The sequence below is a fragment of the Leuciscus leuciscus genome (assembly GCF_965113295.1).
Source record: "Leuciscus leuciscus genome assembly, chromosome: 3".
Classification (NCBI taxonomy): Eukaryota; Metazoa; Chordata; class Actinopteri; order Cypriniformes; family Leuciscidae; genus Leuciscus; species Leuciscus leuciscus.
This window is the reverse complement of record NC_138727.1, coordinates 51,795,285-51,808,460: the sequence shown is the minus strand read 5'-3', so window position 1 is coordinate 51,808,460 and position 13,176 is coordinate 51,795,285. Positions and strand designations below refer to the sequence as shown.

General features: G+C 43.9%; 1 protein-coding gene and 1 long non-coding RNA gene across 2 annotated transcripts in view; both read right to left on the bottom strand.

Moving 5' to 3' along the window:
• LOC309493630 (uncharacterized protein) overlaps positions 1 to 13,176 on the bottom strand; it is a 456,302-nt gene that overhangs the window by 152,312 nt on the left and 290,814 nt on the right. The gene's annotated exons all lie outside the window — the stretch shown is intronic.
• The window catches only part of LOC309493988, a 53,136-nt gene that overhangs the window by 19,281 nt on the left and 20,679 nt on the right, over positions 1 to 13,176 (bottom strand). The window lies entirely within an intron of this gene.

Below are 13,176 nucleotides of genomic sequence, written 5' to 3'. Positions count from 1 at the left end.
AGGAGTTAACATGTTTTACACTAGTAATATAAGTTAGGTAATTTTATACAATTCTGTAAGACACTAGTGATATTCTAAAAAACATGGAAGATGTGGTTTTGTGCTTATCACATATCTTATCTGTTGTGCTTATCTTCCGTAAAGAAGCAAATTGTTTTTAAAAGGCGAACATCAATGTTTATATTCATATCCAAAGAGAAGTCCTCCTCAGACGGCTACTTTAACATAAAGGCAAGTATAGGTCCGTGATACATAAACTGACACTCATAATAATGAACTAATCCAATAATCAGAGTGTCAGCATCACTTTCTAATGATTTACTATTTTAAACAAATTAATATTCATAATCTGGTTTCCACAAAGAACCCACTTGAGGCACAACTATTTATACATGTTAAGAGTAAAACACGCACAATTTTTCCCTTTTTAGACATGTTACTTTTGTGATTAGTAATTAATTAGTTATTCTTTCTTAGTTCATATGTAGTTATCAATGAGGCTATATTTCTTTAGTAATTATCAAATACCTACCGAGGAACTACCTTTGTACTAAATTCGCTATTACTTACTACTTAGTTAATATTGCTTCCATAGTAGTTAATAGTATTAGATTTGGGGTTAATGCAGTACTACCTATTACTTCCTGCGTAGCTACTTGTTAACTACGGACCATTATTCTAAAGTGTTTCCAAATGTGTTTTATAAACGCATAATTAAAGCAGTCAGAGAAGAAACTGATATAATAAAGTCAATGGTTCAAGAGCCCAACTAAAACAAATACTGATCTCCATCATGGTGATAATAACTTTATTATTTTCAATAAAACATCAACAATTAAATATCTGTTAATTCTCAACAATAACTTGTGACACTGTCACACATGACACATGTTTTAACCACTCTATGTATTATAATGATTTTATGTATATTAGAGTTTTAATAGGTTTACATGTTGTCTTAGTCATTTTAGTCCATTTTATTCCTCTTATCTGTTTTATGTGTGTATGTCTTTAAATGATTATGGGTCTGCCTGTCATGTGAGCAATCACATGACAGGAAACAGGAAATAGCCAGCATAAAAGAAGCAGCATGGCAAACAAACAAGGTCTCTGTCAAGAGGACCAAAGCTGGATCGAGGAGTTGGTTTTAAGAACTTACCATTCCAGCAAACCACATCACTTTCATTGGATTAGCACTACAGTTGGATTGTATATACACCGGTGGACACGTACACATTGGGACTTACAGCACGCAAGGACTAAGGACTGTTTTATGGTATGGAACCAATGGACTATGCTTTTAACAGCCTAAGGCTTCTTTGTTGTATTGTGTTGTTTTAAGTCCTGGTAGAAATTGTAAATGCACTTCATTTATTCACTTTATTTCTGTCGTCTCATCTTTTAAAACACTTAAAAAACTCACACAGTTTAATCTGACCCCATTTTTATCTCATGTATACAAACTTTTGTACAAAAGAAATAATGTTAAACTGGCTTGTAAACTGGTTTCACACTCAGTGTTACTGGAAGTCAGTTGTAGTTCTTGTGTTTCTCTTTTTTCTGTTCTTGTTTCTCTGTCCTTCAGTGATTCTGCTTATCAGGTGTTCATCAGTGTCTCAATTCACTCACTTATTTTCATTCACTCTGTCAAGTGGACTATATTAGTGAACTAATGTAGGGAATAGTGAATGAGGGTATGGGGTGTGATTGGGAAAACAGCCTCTGAGTGTCGATTTTGAGCGCTGTTCATTTACAGTATATTCCTGTAGGCTATTTTTGTTTTCTACGGTATATTACTGTTTTAATGGAAAATGGTATGATACTGTCAGAATTAGGCCTTTTTTTACAGCAAGGGTTAACAGTGCATGCATTTGTACTCAGTACTTGGTTTGGGCCACTTTTGCTTATGAACAGTTTCACCTGTTAAGTTGAATTCCTGAAAAAAAATAACTTTTCCATGACATTCTAATTTATAACCACCTATATAGCCTATATATATATATATATATATATATATATATATATATATATATATGTATATGTAATATTTTATTGAGCTTGTTATCTTCGAAAAACATAGCAAAACAATGCATCTCAAATCTCAGATTCTACTCAAATTCTCAGATTCAAGGCTTAATGGTGTTATCAGAAGGGGCTCTCTAACAAATAATGCATAGTGGAAATTATAAAAAGATGCTTTAGAAATATGCTACAGTATAAGTGTACATGTAAATACTGTTTGGAGAAATGTGTAAATATATTACACAATTTCTATTGTGATTGTGGAAATGGTCATGACTTTTAGGGCTTGAACAGTTATAGTTAATTGTCTAAATATGCCCATTTAAAATATGCTGTAATTATTTTGAAAAGTCATTGTTGAACATGTATTTTCACCTTAAAAACTGCTATTTACAAGCTTAATCTAGTTAGGTTCTCTGGGTTTGAGCAAGAGCAGCACCAAACCAGTAGGTGGTGCTAATGTCCCAAATGTAGGTACGTGTTAACACGCAATTTACGCGTTAACACCGTGTTAACGCGTAAATACGCGCTAACACGACAGTTTCACACGTTTTGACCCTTTTGGCCTGCCATACTCTCTGCCAACGAGTTTTATCAGGGATATCTGGCTCCATGCATCGCTAGGAATTCGGGATATTAATCCCGGTGCAGCATCTGCTATTGTGAGTATGCTTGCTCGAGCCTGAAGCCAAGGGGAGAATGAATGGCAGTGTAACACTTTGTTTTGTTTTTAGGCGCGTGACAAGGGCTATGGCGGCGTTCTGATCAATTGTTATATGCTCTGTGCCTCATCATAGAGTTGCTGTTCGCTCCAATGCTCCGTGTCTCATCATAGAGTTGCTGTTCGCTCCGACGCTTCGTGCTTCATCATAGAGTTTTTCCGTGTTGTTCTAAGTGAACTTTTTCGTGCTTCCTAAGCTGTGTCTCAGTGATATGCTTTGGGTTTCTTTTGTTTTACCTTTTTTGGGTTTATTTCTTTAATTGATTTCAATGGTTGGGTATTTTTGAATTTGTATTTTGGTTTAAATTCATTTATTGTGATTATTGAATATATATTGCTTTCATCTAACCATTTCTACGGTTGAGCTATACTGCCAATTTATTTAATCATTTGTTTATATTTAATTTGAGTTTATGCTTCCTTTTGCTATTTTTGATCTTGATTTGTGACGACCCGGGCGGAACCGAGTAGTTGGTTCCTTCCTGGAACTGCATAAAGTTACTCTTTATATTGTTATATTATTATTTTGTTTATGAATATCTCTGCTCTATCTTAATGTCTTTTTCTTTCTGGTTGTTGGCAGGACCTGGGCACCCGGGGGCAGACGAGTGACCTTTTGGTGGTGGCGTCCTTCACTGTGTGTCGTGGTCTTCTCTGACATTAGTCGCTGTGTGTGTGCTAGTGTGTGTGCACTGTGATTTGAGTGATTTTCATTAAGGGTGATATTCTGAGACTGCCCCTGTTGGTAAGCCTGGGTTCCTTTGCCACTAATGATTGAACTTAACAATTGAGATGAGTGTGATTGCTGGTCAATGCCTTTTTTAATTATGGATGCCTCTATTAACTGCTAAAAAAAATACTTTTGTACGATTACTTATGTCTCTGACTCCAATGGTGATTAGGACCTGTGTGTGCCTTTAGAGGTTGTGTTTAATTCCTGGGGTGAAATCCCCCAGGTGACGTAGTAGGAAGTTATATCAATTTGAGTTTGCTGAGGCGTGTATAGTAAGCGCTCCGCCCCACCACATAGTTCCCCGCTCTGCCACAAAAAGGTTTACTTGTAAGCGTTTCACTCGTAGGTAGAAATGAATGAGCACGAGACTAAAACGAGGCAAGACATAAAACAAAATGCAGAGAGAGGACAAACTTAGATAGACAAAACAAACTTGAAGAAAACAAAAGCTTGAAGAAGCGAAACCAAGAGCGACAAAAACATGGAGAGAGCAAACATGAAGAGTCATCTCCCTATAAGAGAATCTTAGTCCTCCCCTTTACGGGTTGAACTAACCAATAGACTTAGGAAACTTTTGAGCGGGAGCGAGTTCCTCTTGACAGCCTAATTTGCATATTTTATGACGGTGTTAGGATTTGCCATTTCTACTCCAAAACACAGTAAATATAGTATAATACATTTTATGGTAACCTACTACATATATTTAGCTTAGGTAGACCGAGAGGTTTAACCCTTGTGTGGTGTTCATATTTTTGTTATTCAGCCAGTGTTCGTGGGTCTGGTGGACCCGCTGCATTTTGGGGTTTTTAATTCAACATTATCAAACAATTTATGTTAAAATACTCAACAGATGTTTACTTCATCCCAATTACAAGCAATATAAACAGCATTTATGGTTAATATTTTCTCTTTACCTTTGTTAGATCACATTTAAGAATTGCAACATTGTGCGGGAACGGCAGGGGTAGAAACAAAACTCTCTCACACACACACACACACTCACACTCACACGGATATGTGGTTTACGGGGACTCTCCATAGGCGTAATGGTTTTACAAATGTACAAACTGTATATTCTATCCCCCTACACCAGGGGTCCCCAACTGGCGGACCGGGGTCCAGGTCCGGACCCCAAGACCTTTTTATCCGGACCTCTAAACATTTTTGTTAAAAAGTTTTGGAATAAAAATTAAAATAAATTTTTACCGAAAGTTATTTTTGAACAGGCGTGCGCGAGGGCAGCTATGTCTGTGTCAGGTCCTTTGCAAGAGCCGGGGTCTGGAGAGATCACAAACTTTGGCTTGTACACACATTACTATGAGATTCGTGAATGGATTATTATGGCTTTGTCAAAAATTTGAAAAGTGGACTCTGAAAACCGCATCTTTCGAGATGAGTGGACTGAAGCGTACGCGTTCATTTTGCCGTCATCGAGCTCTGCGAGGCCCGTGTGTCTTATTTGTTCGGAGTCTGTTGCTGTTGTTAAAAGTGGAAACATCAAGCGGCATTTCGAGACAAGACACAAAACTTTCAATGAAAATTACCCGCCAGGATCACCCGTGAGGACGAGGAAAATTGGTGAACTGAAAGGACAGTGAGCGTGCAACACGGGTGATAACACAGTCCCTTACAGCACAGCAACGAGCCTACGAGTGCTCACTTCGAGTACAGTGGATTTTGGGCAAACATAAAAAGCCTTTTACTGACTCCGGAATGGTGAAAGAATGTATGGAGGCGATGGCAGACACGCTGTTTGAGGGTAAAGAAGGACAGCAGCTAAAACAAAAGGTTTGTCAGATTCCTTTATCATCCACAACAACAACAAGAAGAGCTGAGCTACTGTCGGAAGATGTGCAGTCCCAGCTTGACAGCGCCATCCAAAGTGCCACGTGCATTGCGTTAGCTGCTGATGAATCAACTGACGTGAGTGACAACGCTCAGCTCTTGGTGTATGTCCGATTCTATCATGAGGAGACTAAAACATTTGTAGAGGACATTTTAGGCGTCACAGCTTTAAAAACGCATACCAGGGGAGAGGACATATATTTGGCCATAAAGGAAATGCTGACACAGAGGAGAATCGATGTAAAAAATGTTGTCTCCATCACCATTGACGGGGCACCGTCTATGATGGGAAGAGAAAAGGGTGCAGTCAGTCGACTGAAAGAGGACAACCCAGAGCTCTTTTCATATCACTGCATTATCCACATGTCTGTTCTCTGCTCCACACTTTCAGAGCACCACGCAGAAGTTATGAACACCATCACCAAACTAGTTAACTTTCTCAGGGCTTCATCAGCTCACCAGCATCGTCTGCTCAGGGAGTTCTTAGCAGAAGTAGATGCTCCTGCCAATGACCTGCTCTTGCACTCCAATGTCAGATGGTTGAGTAAAGGAAAAGTGCTGGCTCGCTTTTGGAAGATAAGAAATTAAATTAAAGATTTCCTTGCATAACAAAAGAGTCACAAGGCTCAGGTGTTTTTGTACTTTTTAGAAGAGGAAAGTAACATGGACACACTGGCCTTTCTGGTTGACATCACAGGACATTTAAATGACCTCAATCTGAAGCTGCAAGGGAAAGACAAGTCTGTGTGTGACTTGGTGGCTGCAGTCCAGTCTTTTCAGAGGAAACTGGACATTCTAAAAATGGATCTTGAGCAGGACTGTACACATTTTCCTTCAATGAAGGAGATACAGGAGAGCAATGTCACTGCTCATTCTGACTTTATCCAAAAGTTGATTGAAAACTTTAAGGCTCGCTTTGATGGCTTTACATTGGGAGATCAGCTGATGCTCTTTGTTAAGAGTCCTTTTTTTGTTAAGACTGGTATTTCTTTCTCAAAGGAGACAGTACATATGTACAAATGGGCTAATGCACAGGCCCTTCAAATGGAGCTATTAGATTTACAGGCTGATGTAGTGTTAAGAGAGCAATGTGAATCCTCTGATCCTGTCACATTTTGGCTGCAGACTGTGCCAAAGGCAAAGTTTCCTGTACTTAACAAAGTGGCAGTGTACACATTAACAATGTTTGGCTCTACCTATAGCTGTGAGTCAGCCTTCTCTATGCTAAACCTCATTAAGAATAAGTACTGCTCACAACTGACCAATGACCATGTGCATGCATGTCTGAGAATTGCTTTGACTCCATTACTACCCAGATTTAAGAGATTGGCTGCCAGTGCCAAAATTTCTCACACTGACCTAAGTTTACAAACTTGCTTGTTTACAAAAATGTTTACTTTATTTTTTGTTGCACTAATAGTATATTGTTTAACAATTTTTTATATAATGCATTATGAGGTGCATTATTTGTTCCCTTTTTGCACTTTTGAAATACAATGTTTGCAAGTTTATGTGCAATAGCAGCTGTTCACAACACTGAATGTATATTTCTTTGAGTGGTTATGAAGGAAAATCATTTGCACCTAATATATAAAGATTGTGACTTTCAGTATTTATTTTAATGCTTCCTGTTGCTGTTATTGATGTTGAAATGTTTGACATTTGAATATCTGCACTAAAATGAAATAACATACTTGAATAAATTTCAAAAAAATCAGTTGAATACATTTAAAGATAAATATTTTATTGTCAAAGGTTTTATTGTCAATTTGTTGACATGGTTACAATTTAGTAAAAGGAAAGAAAATTATTGCATTATTGCCGGGTGTTTTTCCATGTCCGGACCCTCGTTTACTGGGCTGATCGGGTTAGTGGACCTCTTGCCAATTTAGTTGGGGACCCCTGCCCTACACTAACCCTACCCCCAATCACAGAAAACTTTTGGCCTTTTTTGAATTTCAAAAAACACCATTTAGTATGTTTTTTTTTAAACCGTTTGGTTTATGAGGACACAGATGTCATCATAAACCATTTTTACATTGTAATACCCATGTCATTATACACATTTGATGCAGTGTGTGGTTATTGAAAATGTGTTCTGATATATGTTCTTCACAGAAAATGAGCCAAGTCTGAGGTTGAAAAAATAATGAATCGTATCATTTTTCCTTTGATAAAACATGAAAACGGGTCCTGCAGACCCGAACACAATTCGGTACCAAGATTGATATTTCCGGAAGATACAAACATAGAGATACATTCTTATTCTTTAAAATAAGCACTTAGAGTTCAACTAACACAACTAGAAAGTCATAACCATGCTAATAAAAGGGGGGAAACATACATGCATACAGGAATATATTATATTAATTTCAGAATTACTTATATTCTGAGTTGGATACAAAGAATGTTTGTGTGTGTATTGGGCATCTCGGAAAGGGCTTTCTGGCCACCTGGACTTCTTGCTTGCCGAGAAAGGGGGAGTTGAACTGATTACGATCTGTTTGAAGCTCACAACGGAGTTTGGAGGTGTTTCTGTTAAATTTCCACCAGGTCACAAACGTGTCAAAGGGAGCAATTCGATTCAGACTCATTGGCACTAAGCTGTGATTTACATGTATGAGGTCCTGGGTTAAAAGCTTTCTGAATTTTAGAATGTGTAAGTCATCGTGAGCTTGTCCATACGCTACATGGTAGTTGCCTCTTTATGCTTTCAGGTGCTGGGATCGTGCTGGCGGATGAAGAGCGGAAGATCTGGAGTGAAGATGAAGGACGTAGAAGGTGAGGATTCTCAAACGTGAGATGATCAGATAAGGAGCCGGTGAAGTTAAGACGTAGTGATCAACAAGACCAGACGATTGTGAATTGAGGGGTGACTGCTGATATAGGCAGTGCTGAAGAGTGATGACGAGTGACGGCTTGCAGGTGCAGGTGATGAGGAGTGTGTGCAGGTGATGAGGAGTGTGTGCAGGTGATGGAGGAGTGTGTGCAGGTGATGGAGGAGTGTGTGCAGGTGATGAGGAGTGTGTGCAGGTGATGGGGAGTGTGTGCAGGTGATGGAGGAGTGTGTGCAGGTGATGGAGGAGTGTGTGCAGGTGATGGAGGAGTGTGTGCAGGTGATGGAGGAGTGTGTGCAGGTGATGGAGGAGTGTGTGCAGGTGATGGAGGAGTGTGTGCAGGTGATGGAGGAGTGTGTGCAGGTGATGGAGGACTGTGTGCAGGTGATGGAGGAGTGATGGAGGAGTGTGTGCAGGTGATGGAGGAGTGTGTGCAGGTGATGGAGGAGTGTGTGCAGGTGATGGAGGAGTGATGGAGGAGTGTGTGCAGGTGATGGAGGAGTGATGGAGGAGTGTGTGCAGGTGATGGAGGAGTGATGGAGGAGTGTGTGCAGGTGATGGAGGAGTGTGTGCAGGTGATGGAGGAGTGATGGAGGAGTGTGTGCAGGTGATGGAGGACTGTGTGCAGTTGATGGAGGACTGTGTGCAGGTGATGAGGAGTGTGTGCAGGTGATGAGGAGTGTGTGCAGGTGATGAGGAGTGTGTGCAGGTGATGAGGAGTGTGTGCAGGTGATGAGGAGTGTGTGCAGGTGATGAGGAGTGTGTGCAGGTGATGAGGAGTGTGTGCAGGTGATGAGGAGTGTGTGCAGGTGATGGAGGAGTGTGTGCAGGTGATGGAGGAGTGTGTGCAGGTGATGGGGAGTGTGTGCAGGTGATGGGGAGTGTGTGCAGGTGATGGAGGAGTGTGTGCAGGTGATGGAGGAGTGTGTGCAGGTGATGGAGGAGTGTGTGCAGGTGATGGAGGAGTGTGTGCAGGTGATGGAGGAGTGTGTGCAGGTGATGGAGGAGTGTGTGCAGGTGATGGAGGAGTGATGGAGGAGTGTGTGCAGGTGATGGAGGAGTGATGGAGGAGTGTGTGCAGGTGATGGAGGAGTGTGTGCAGGTGATGGAGGAGTGTGTGCAGGTGATGGAGGAGTGATGGAGGAGTGTGTGCAGGTGATGGAGGAGTGTGTGCAGGTGATGGAGGAGTGATGGAGGAGTGTGTGCAGGTGATGGAGGACTGTGTGCAGTTGATGGAGGACTGTGTGCAGGTGATGAGGAGTGTGTGTAGGTGATGAGGAGTGTGTGCAGGTGATGAGGAGTGTGTGCAGGTGATGAGGAGTGTGTGCAGGTGATGAGGAGTGTGTGCAGGTGATGAGGAGTGTGTGCAGGTGATGAGGAGTGTGTGCAGGTGATGAGTGTGTGCAGGTGATGAGGAGTGTGTGCAGGTGATGAGGAGTGTGTGCAGGTGATGGAGGAGTGATGGAGGAGTGTGTGCAGGTGATGAGGAGTGTGTGCAGGTGATGAGGAGTGTGTGCGGGTGATGAGGAGTGTGTGCGGGTGATGAGGAGTGTGTGCGGGTGATGAGGAGTGTGTGCGGGTGATGAGGAGTGTGTGCGGGTGATGAGGAGTGTGTGCGGGTGATGAGGAGTGTGTGCGGGTGATGGAGGAGTGATGGAGGAGTGTGTGCAGGTGATGGAGGACTGTGTGCAGGTGATGAGGAGTGTGTGCAGGTGATGAGGAGTGTGTGCAGGTGATGAGGAGTGTGTGCAGGTGGTGGAGGAGTGTGTGCAGGTGGTGGAGGAGTGTGTGCAGGTGGTGGAGGAGTGTGTGCAGGTGATGAGTGTGTGCAGGTGATGAGGAGTGTGTGCAGGTGATGAGGAGTGTGTGCAGGTGATGAGGAGTGTGTGCAGGTGATGAGGAGTGTGTGCAGGTGATGAGGAGTGTGTGCAGGTGATGAGGAGTGTGTGCAGGTGATGGAGGAGTGTGTGCAGGTGATGAGGAGTGTGTGCAGGTGATGAGGAGTGTGTGCAGGTGATGAGGAGTGTGTGCAGGTGATGGAGGAGTGTGTGCAGGTGATGAGGAGTGTGTGGAGGTGATGAGGAGTGTGTGCAGGTGATGGAGGACTGTGTGCAGTTGATGGAGGAGTGTGTGCAGGTGATGAGGAGTGTGTGCTGGTGATTGAGGAGTGTGTGCAGGTGATGAGGAGTGTGTGCAGGTGATGAGGAGTGTGTGCAGGTGATGAGGAGTGTGTGCAGGTGATGAGGAGTGTGTGCAGGTGATGAGGAGTGTGTGCAGGTGATGAGGAGTGTGTGCAGGTGATGAGGAGTGTGTGCAGGTGATGAGGAGTGTGTGCTGGTGATGGAGGAGTGTGTGCAGGTGATGAGGAGTGTGTGCAGGTGATGAGGAGTGTGTGCAGGTGATGAGGAGTGTGTGCAGGTGATGAGGAGCGTGTGCAGGTGATGAGGAGCGTGTGCAGGTGATGAGGAGCGTGTGCAGGTGATGAGGAGCGTGTGCAGGTGATGAGGAGCGTGTGCAGGTGATGAGGAGCGTGTGCAGGTGATGAGGAGCGTGTGCAGGTGATGAGGAGCGTGTGCAGGTGATGAGGAGCGTGTGCAGGTGATGAGGAGCGTGTGCAGGTGATGAGGAGCGTGTGCAGGTGATGAGGAGCGTGTGCAGGTGATGAGGAGCGTGTGCAGGTGATGAGGAGCGTGTGCAGGTGATGAGGAGCGTGTGCAGGTGATGAGGAGCGTGTGCAGGTGATGAGGAGCGTGTGCAGGTGATGAGGAGCGTGTGCAGGTGATGAGGAGCGTGTGCAGGTGATGAGGAGCGTGTGCAGGTGATGAGGAGCGTGTGCAGGTGATGAGGAGCGTGTGCAGGTGATGAGGAGCGTGTGCAGGTGATGAGGAGCGTGTGCAGGTGATGAGGAGCGTGTGCAGGTGATGGAGGAGTGATGGAGGAGTGTGTGCAGGTGGTGGAGGAGTGTGTGCAGGTGGTGGAGGAGTGTGTGCAGGTGATGAGGAGTGTGTGCAGGTGATGAGGAGTGTGTGCAGGTGATGAGGAGTGTGTGCAGGTGATGAGGAGTGTGTGCAGGTGATGAGGAGTGTGTGCAGGTGATGAGGAGTGTGTGCAGGTGATGAGGAGTGTGTGCAGGTGATGAGGAGTGTGTGCAGGTGATGAGGAGTGTGTGCAGGTGATGAGGAGTGTGTGCAGGTGATGAGGAGTGTGTGCAGGTTTGTGCAGGTGATGAGGAGTGTGTGCAGGTGATGAGGAGTGTGTGCAGGTGATGAGGAGTGTGTGCAGGTGATGAGGAGTGTGTGCAGGTGATGAGGAGTGTGTGCAGGTGATGAGGAGTGTGTGCAGGTGATGAGGAGTGTGTGCAGGTGATGGAGGAGTGATGGAGGAGTGTGTGCAGGTGATGAGGAGTGTGTGCAGGTGGTGGAGGAGTGTGTGCAGGTGATGAGGAGTGTGTGCAGGTGATGAGGAGTGTGTGCAGGTGATGAGGAGTGTGTGCAGGTGATGAGGAGTGTGTGCAGGTGATGAGGAGTGTGTGCAGGTGATGAGGAGTGTGTGCAGGTGATGAGGAGTGTGTGCAGGTGATGAGGAGTGTGTGCAGGTGATGAGGAGTGTGTGCAGGTGATGAGGAGTGTGTGCAGGTGATGAGGAGTGTGTGCAGGTGATGGAGGAGTGATGGAGGAGTGTGTGCAGGTGATGAGGAGTGTGTGCAGGTGATGAGGAGTGTGTGCAGGTGATGAGGAGTGTGTGCAGGTGATGAGGAGTGTGTGCAGGTGGTGGAGGAGTGTGTGCAGGTGGTGGAGGAGTGTGTGCAGGTGATGAGGAGTGTGTGCAGGTGATGAGGAGTGTGTGCAGGTGATGAGGAGTGTGTGCAGGTGATGAGGAGTGTGTGCAGGTGATGAGGAGTGTGTGCAGGTGATGAGGAGTGTGTGCAGGTGATGAGGAGTGTGTGCAGGTGATGAGGAGTGTGTGCAGGTGATGAGGAGTGTGTGCAGGTGATGAGGAGTGTGTGCAGGTGATGAGGAGTGTGTGCAGGTGATGAGGAGTGTGTGCAGGTGATGAGGAGTGTGTGCAGGTGATGAGGAGTGTGTGCAGGTGATGAGGAGTGTGTGCAGGTGATGAGGAGTGTGTGCAGGTGATGAGGAGTGTGTGCAGGTGATGAGGAGTGTGTGCAGGTGATGAGGAGTGTGTGCAGGTGATGGAGGAGTGATGGAGGAGTGTGTGCAGGTGATGGAGGACTGTGTGCAGGTGATGAGGAGTGTGTGCGGGTGATGGAGGAGTGTGTGCGGGTGATGGAGGAGTGTGTGCGGGTGATGGAGGAGTGTGTGCGGGTGATGGAGGAGTGTGTGCAGGTGATGGAGGAGTGTGTGCAGGTGATGGAGGAGTGTGTTCAGGTGATGGAGGAGTGTGTGCAGGTGGTGAACAGGAATGATACTGGGAAGTGTAGTGCTGAGGGTGACTGAGCCTATGACTTTGACTATCATTTTGTTAAGATATTTTGTAACAAATATGCATTTGAATAATACAGGAAAGTGTGAATGTGACCTTAAATGTGAAATCTCTCACGTGTTTTAATACAAAAACTCAAGACACAGATTTACTTTGAATGAGACATTAGCTGCACATTTAAATTTATATCACTATACCGATAAATCCTCTGGCCCTCCCTCTCAAAAATAAATTTATGACATATTTTGTACGAGACAATTAAAGTAGTGTACTGTAAAATGGGTCCTTACAAAAAGAAACAGCTTTCTGACCTTCACAAACAAAAATATATGTTTGCAAGATTGACAAATTTATAACTTTACAACTCTGAATGTAAATTCATTAATTTCCCTTCACCATGCACACATGAAACAGTTTTTGGTAGTTTTTTTTTTGGCCAACATTGAAAATATTTCAGCTTAATTATTCTGAAGAATCTGTAAAAAATATGCTTTTCACCCTCCACCAAAAAATCCTGTTTACAAAAGACTAAATCAAATTTAAGAGCTTTACATCAATAACATTAACAGCTATAA